Here is a 7,052-nt window from a genome sequence, read left to right as displayed (position 1 = left end):
TCAGAATGTACAAGCTCTAGTGGCGCCAAGTCTCTTGCCTCTGCAGTCTTATGGGACTTGCGAGGTTGCTTAGCTTGCACACATACTTGGCACTTAGGGCCTTTGATAGTAGAGATTTTCGGAATTAAATTCATAGTGGCTAGCCGCGTCATGCAACCAAAGTTAATGTGGCAAAGTCGTGAATGCCAAATATCAGACTCATTGTTGTGGCAAACATTATTAATAATTTTAGTGCAAATATCTGACAAAGACAGGCGGAACAAGCCTCCGCTTTCATAGCCTTTCCAACAAATTGTCCATACTTAGAAATTACAATTTTATTGGATTCGAAAACCAACTTAAAACCATATCGGCATAAACGAGAACCGCTAACGAGATTTTTATTGATGGACGGCACATGATGAACGTTCTTCAGACGCACGGTCTTCCCCGAAGTAAACTTCAGATCGACCGTACCAACACCTCGAACGATGGCATGTGACCCGTTCATCAGCACGGGTGAAGTCCTTGTTGCCTGGTAAGAAGAAAACATGGAGGCATCAGCACAAACATGTACATTGGCACCGGTATCAATTAACCAATCAGGAGATTGGAATACTGAAAGGATGGTAGGAAAAATACCGTACCCTAATTCCTTCATATCAGTATCACCGATGACAACATTAGCGGACTTGCCGCTCTTCTCATGTTCACGCTCCTCAAAGCGGTTAGGACACTTCGGAGCCCAGTGATTAGGATCACCGCAGACATGGCAAAGTCCCTTCCCCTTCTTATGAGAATTCTTCTTGAAGTTGGTAGAATGTGATGGCTTGTTCTTTGTATCAAATTTGCCTTTGCCCTGAGTTTTGTTCTTGTTATTTTTGAACTTGTTGGGCTGGGAGTTCTTCTTCTGTACCATGTGGGCACTAGAACCTCCCTCAGCAACTCAAGCACGTGTGTCCTTTGCTCTCACCTTCTCTTCAACATCAAGGGTACCAATGAGATGCGCAACGGAAAACTCCTGTCTCTTGTGTTTCAGGGAAGTAGCAAAATTGTTCCATGAAGGTGGAAGCTTGGCAATGATGCCTCCAGCAACACACACTTGAAGTACTCAACTTCTTTTGCGAGCGACTGTATCTCATGAGCCTGTTGTACAACAAGGCACTCATCAGTCATCTTGTAGTCATAGAATTGCTCCATGACGTACAACTTGCTGCCGGCGTCCGAGGCACCAAACTTGGCCTCGAGCGCAGCCCACATGTCCTTGTCGTTGTCAAACGACATATACGAATCCACAATGGAGTCATCAAGAACACTCAGAAGAGCGCCTTTAAAGAGGGTATCGATCTTCTCGAAAGCTTCCAGCTGTGTTGGATTAAGATCGCCCTCAGGCTTGCCCTTGGTGGCGTCATAGCAGCCCATGGTCTGAAACCAGTAGACTGCTCTCGTGCGCCACCTCTTATATTGCGCCCCCTTAAAGGCAGGCGGCTTCAGATGCGCAGTGAAACCACTCAGAGTAAATTGCCTATAATCAGGTTTTTGGATTGTTGAAAATATGAGAAAAATACTACGAGATTTAATCCTAATAAATAGGAAATAGATCATGACAGCAATAGCAGAGATTAAACTAATCATGCGAACTAGCATAGTAGATGAACAAATCACATCTAGGGCACATACTAGAAACATGAATTCTACCACGATCTCGAACAAGAAGGATAGAATCACATACGGTGCAGCGGGTGCAGCACTGCCGGCGTTGACGTTGTCGCCCATGTCGTCGAGGATGAGGTTGCCGAGGTCGGGGAAGAAGTCGTCGTTCGCAAAGTCGTCGCTGCCAGAAGTCGCGCGAATGCGCTCCCCAAAAACCTGATCGCCCCTCTCCCGTACAGGATCATGAGAGGCGGGGTTCCGGAGGCCTGCTGTCCCTTCTCCCGGTGCACGCCGAAAGGAGGGATGGAGAAGACTTGCTCGGCGGCGCAATGATCTGGAACGGTGGTGAGAAACCATACGAAGCGGCGGCGGCTAGGGTAGACGTCTGCCTAACTATATAGTGCGGGCCGGGTAGGTCGAGTCGTGCATAGCTCTGTCCTCGGCTCGGCTCAATCCCGCAACCCCGCGTGGCGTGGCGTGGCGTGACGAGGAGGAGCGTGCGTGTAGGTCTCCTCTTCTCATGCTCATACAAGTGGTAGAAGAGCTCACCTTATAAAGAGGTGCAACTCTCTCTCAACTTCCGGGGTGGGACTAAACTTTAGCCTCACTCACCCCACTCACATGTGTGCATGAATGGGCCAAGAAAATTTTAGAATTTTAGTTGGGCTTTGGGCCAAAGGCCTACTAGCAAAATTCCAACAATGCAGCTCCAGGCGGGGAGCTAATTGATGGAGGCCCTACGCTGAGCGGAAGCAGACCTGGCCAGATCATCTCCAAGGGGCATGAGAGAGGCGAGCTCATGCTGCAAGCTGCAAATTGGGCATCAGGTTGTTCCTGTTTATTTTGTTATTGCCATCGTAAAATGCTGGAAATGTAGTTTGGAGATATAGGGTATTAAAATGATGGAGGCAAGTGAGTTTCTTGGCAGCGATCCCCTCCGTTTCATTTATTTGTTGGTGAGCTGCCTTATTTCTGGATCACATATTGCTCCACACGAGCCCATTTAAGGCTTACCATGTTTATTTGCGATATAAATTATTCATCCCCCAAAAATGGTCAGATGCTATCTTCCAGATTTTAATATCGGCCATTTGCTTATCTACGTCCATGTCCAATCTTATGCGTATTGGATTGATGCTTTTTATTTGATTTAGTTTACCAGCATCATGATTTCTTACTAAGCATAAAACATTTGGTACAAAATAGATTTAGTTTGCCATCTTCATGATCTTCTCATTATATTTAAATCACACTATTACCCTACTGATGTTGGTTATTATATTACCCTAGATCATGTAATTGTTTATCGAACGATTGGTTCTCAATGTTTCATTACGTATATTCTTTCGTTGGTTGTTATATGGCACAACTCTACCTCCTAGCTCCCTTGTGCCAGGTAGTGATAGTATTCTATTGATTGTTTACAAATAGAATTGTCTATTGCTGCTGTTGTTCCTGAAACCAGGTTTCTAATATTAAGCCGAGAAAGACCGTTAATTTTTGTTCCTAGTAAATTTCTTTCCAGCTATTTCATTAATCCTACTTTCTCACTTATAAGCAACAGCTTCAAAAGATCCATTAATTTGCTAAACTCCTTCCTTTATAACATGTATGTTATGTGGATTTGGAGGGCCTTAATTTGCTAATCTTGATGTTGAAAGCATGTTTTATCTTCAGATCAAGATTCGGCAATTTGGCATCTCATGCATAACAGTGATGTTTTTTATGGGAAAGTATTGCAACTACCGATCCTTTGCAGCTCAATAACTATATAGATCGATAGAATCAGACGAGGACAGAATTCTAATATTTATTGTATGTTTGAACTTGTCAAATTTCATCCTCACAAAAACAAAGCCATAAGATATTAAGACCCTTCCCCCAAGTTTTTGCAGCCTGGACAAAACAAGCTGGGTATAAGAAGAGCTTCAGTAGGATGTGTGCATTGCTAATTACCAATGCATCTGTACAGATATTTTTGATCTATATGCATATTCAGGGTAGAGTTCCTCTCCCCCTGTCTCTTGCTCTCCAAACAAAAATGATGCAAGGTCATGATGATTTTGGATAAATGTTTTATGTTTATACCCTTTTTAATAGAATGTCGTTGGTCTCTTAATACAAACATTACAAAGAGGTTTGGAGGTGTACAATTTTTTTAATCTGTATGCATATTCAGGGTAGTTATCCTCTATCTCTCCATCTCTCTCAAAACAAAGATGCATGGGTATGATGATTTTGGATAAATGTTAATTTATACCTTTACTAATAGGAACGTGTTGTGACACTGGTCTCTCAGTACAACATTACGAAGATGTAAGGGTGCATAAAAGGAATTTTTTTTTAATATCTACAATGTGCTGGATGTGATGTTCCTGATAGGTATGAGCACTTCCCTACTGTCCTTATGTGGGAGCAATATGGTTCAAATCTAAGGTCTGAAATACTCCCCTCTACATGGATTGTTCAGGTAATGTTACTTTTTCTTTATGAGCATTTGCCGACAGGAATGCTGACGGTACATTCTCATCCAAATAAGGAAATCATGAATGTTGATGCATATTTGAAAATAATGTGTTATCTATGATATAGCCTTAGAAAACTGATGAGATGTCTGATGTTGTAAATTTGGTTGTTGAGATAATCATCTAGGCTCTCCTTATGCTACTCCAGCATCTGCTTTTCACATCCACTCTGTTTTTTGCTACTAGGAAGCTTCCAGTAGAGGATCAAACCGGTTTGAGAAATCATACTCTTCTAAATAATCATGCATGTATTCTCTTATACAGGGTCCTTGCTTATGAATATATTTGCAACTCATGTGAGGCAATTTGGATGCTTCTAAGCTTCCATATTTTTGGTTGTCCCCAAGCTCAGCGTACGCTGTTGATCCATTGTTGCTGCAGTCGAGTCTCGAGTGTACCAAGCAATGAGCTCTGGTGTGAATTGGAGAACAGGAAGAAATATTTTACCTTATAAGGCTCAAGCCTGCAAAGTTCTTTGTTCATATTCCTAGAAAGTGGAATCATGATACACCAATGAACTGGGAAGCACTGCGTCTTTATGTGCCGTCTCTTTGATATAACTTGCCTTTAGGCCTCAGTGTGACTTTTGGTGTCATGAAATCTATCCCTCCAGAGTTTTTATTTCTCAAGGAAAAGGAATTGTATTGTCATGTAGGTATTTCTGTCTGAGCATCAGCAAAAGCCCAACAAAATTTTCATCGATGGCTCAATGACCTCTACTCCATGATCGTGATGTTTGGTGTTAGCATTAGTAATCCATCATTCATATATAAAAATTGTTTTGTAATATAGCAGAGCATGAGTGATCCATCGCTCATATATATGTACGTTTTAGCAACGCCAAAATGAAAGACTGGCAGGGCGAAGCGTGCGTTTGCCTCTAGTGATCAATATTATTTGTCTTTGGTAAATATCACCTGCACACCATTCACGAGAAACATCCTTCCCTTAGTAAAGTTGGTTCAACGTGTCTATTGCCGAAACGGCTTTGCACGGGTTGTGCTAGACCCAAATTTCTTTTGAATACAGTACAGACGCAAGTATTTATATACATGCGCATGTACTCACCTATGAATGCACACATGCACACTGTATCCCTATGAGCGGATCTGGCTTGCCTGCTGCCTTTCCATGCTCCCATCCGTGCTCCTATCTCATCCTACGGCTGTCCTTTTTCCTTTTTCCCTTCTAATCTAATCAGCTCCCCCCCCCCCCCTGATTTTAAGGGGATGGGGCCGGGTCTTATTTTGTTCCAATCAAATCAAGCCACGTATGCGGGAGCACGGATGGGCGCACAAGCGGGGAGCAGGCAAGTCTCGTAGCGCCTATGAGCACATCATCCTGGGATTTTACGAAGCCACCGTAGCGCCTCGTAGTCGACGGGAACGCCTCCTCCCACTGAACACGCGTCGTCGGAAATCCTAAAATAAATCCAAAATAAATGCGAGCCTCAGGACCTGAACCCTAGCGAGCCGGGGATACCACTGTCCTCCTAACTATCCAACCAAACATGAGTGGGCAAACTCAACCCAGAGCCGAACAAACCGAGAAGTAGCCTCCTAATGTCCTCCCAACAGGCAACCGATATCACATCAAACATGGTCAGACCCAGACAGGAAAGCAACAACACCACCCGGCAACAGAGCAGCAGACGTGCCCAGCATAATTCAAACCAACGCACACAAAAAGCCAAACAAAGAACAACATTTAACTCACAATCATTAAAGGTACACCCCCCAAGTTCGTGGAGTAAACCACGGAGAAATTTTATGATGTCTGGCTTTTGAGATATCAGCACAAAAGCATAACTGTCAAAGTCGCCCTTGAGCCTATCATATACCACGTTGGCAAGTGTAGTTTTATGTAGACCTCCAAATCCCACAATCGATGCCACCTTCAACTGCTTCTCCCTGTCTATGAGCCAACAAAAATTGCAGGGTGTCTTGATCCAATTGATAAGCTCATTGGTGATCCTTCCATACCAACAAGGTTAGCTACATTTTCATATCGTGTCGCAACTCGTGGGTCAATGGCTACATCACTTGACGCTGGAATATCAAGTTTGTACCTTTGGTGTTGTGCACTTGTCTCAAGCACAAGTGACTTGATCTCATTGATCCGTCCGGAAATTTGGTGGTGGGCTCTCAACTTTTTAAGGAGTCGCGCAGTCTTCCTTCCAAACCCATCGGTTTCACTTTTTGCCCCAACGCAGCGCATTAAGTGATCGATGATTTCCTCAATGCCATATGACATCTCCCTTACTTGGTCTCTCCACCCTTTGGTTTGCTTGTCTAGCTCGTCCAAATCTGAAAGTCTCTCAAGGGCATCCTTCATGCTGGTAAGATCCTCACTGATGAACTTACCTCCTTCCGCAAGTTTATGAGCTTGGTGAACTCGTCCGCCATGAAGGTGGCCAGCATACCCAGGAGTTGTCTCATCACTCCAGTAGAAGCACTCACCATTAATCCAGCCATCTATTACTGGTCAAACTTTTACCTTGTGGCCCAGTTAGGCTTGTAAGGTGACTGTAATGTGGGCATTACATACGTCAGAGCTTCCTAGTTAGATAGAATGTTGGAATGGAAGAATATAAGAACGTAAAAAGTAAATCGTTTAGATACTAATTCTACTGCTCATTCAGTAGAGAGCATTCTTTCCTATGATTTCGCAGCAAAAATGTAGGGAGGAAAAACTGAGGTTGGAGAGAGACATGTACCTGAAAGTTGGAGCATGTGCTTGGAGTCGACCGAAAAATCTTCACTTTGCAGCCATTATCAAAGCACGCAGCCCACTGCATTCAGCCTGAGGCCATGCACCAGCCTCGTTGAATTCCGCTTGAGTGCGCGCAGATCTCTATCCCTCCACCAAAAAAATCCTGCAAATGAGTCAATTACA

General features: G+C 43.6%; 1 pseudogene; it reads right to left on the bottom strand.

Annotated features, from left to right (window-relative positions):
* Window positions 1–5,649: 5,649 nt before the first annotated feature.
* On the bottom strand, window positions 5,650–6,631 carry LOC147957238 (disease resistance protein PIK6-NP-like; annotated as a pseudogene).
* Between the last annotated feature and the right edge of the window lie 421 nt (window positions 6,632–7,052).

The sequence above is a fragment of the Triticum urartu genome, chromosome 7A (assembly GCF_056163025.1).
Source record: "Triticum urartu cultivar PI428250 chromosome 7A, HENAU_Tu73, whole genome shotgun sequence".
NCBI classification, from domain to species: Eukaryota; Viridiplantae; Streptophyta; class Magnoliopsida; order Poales; family Poaceae; genus Triticum; species Triticum urartu.
The sequence above is the reverse complement of the archived record's forward strand: the minus strand, read 5'-3'. Positions and strand labels throughout refer to the sequence as shown.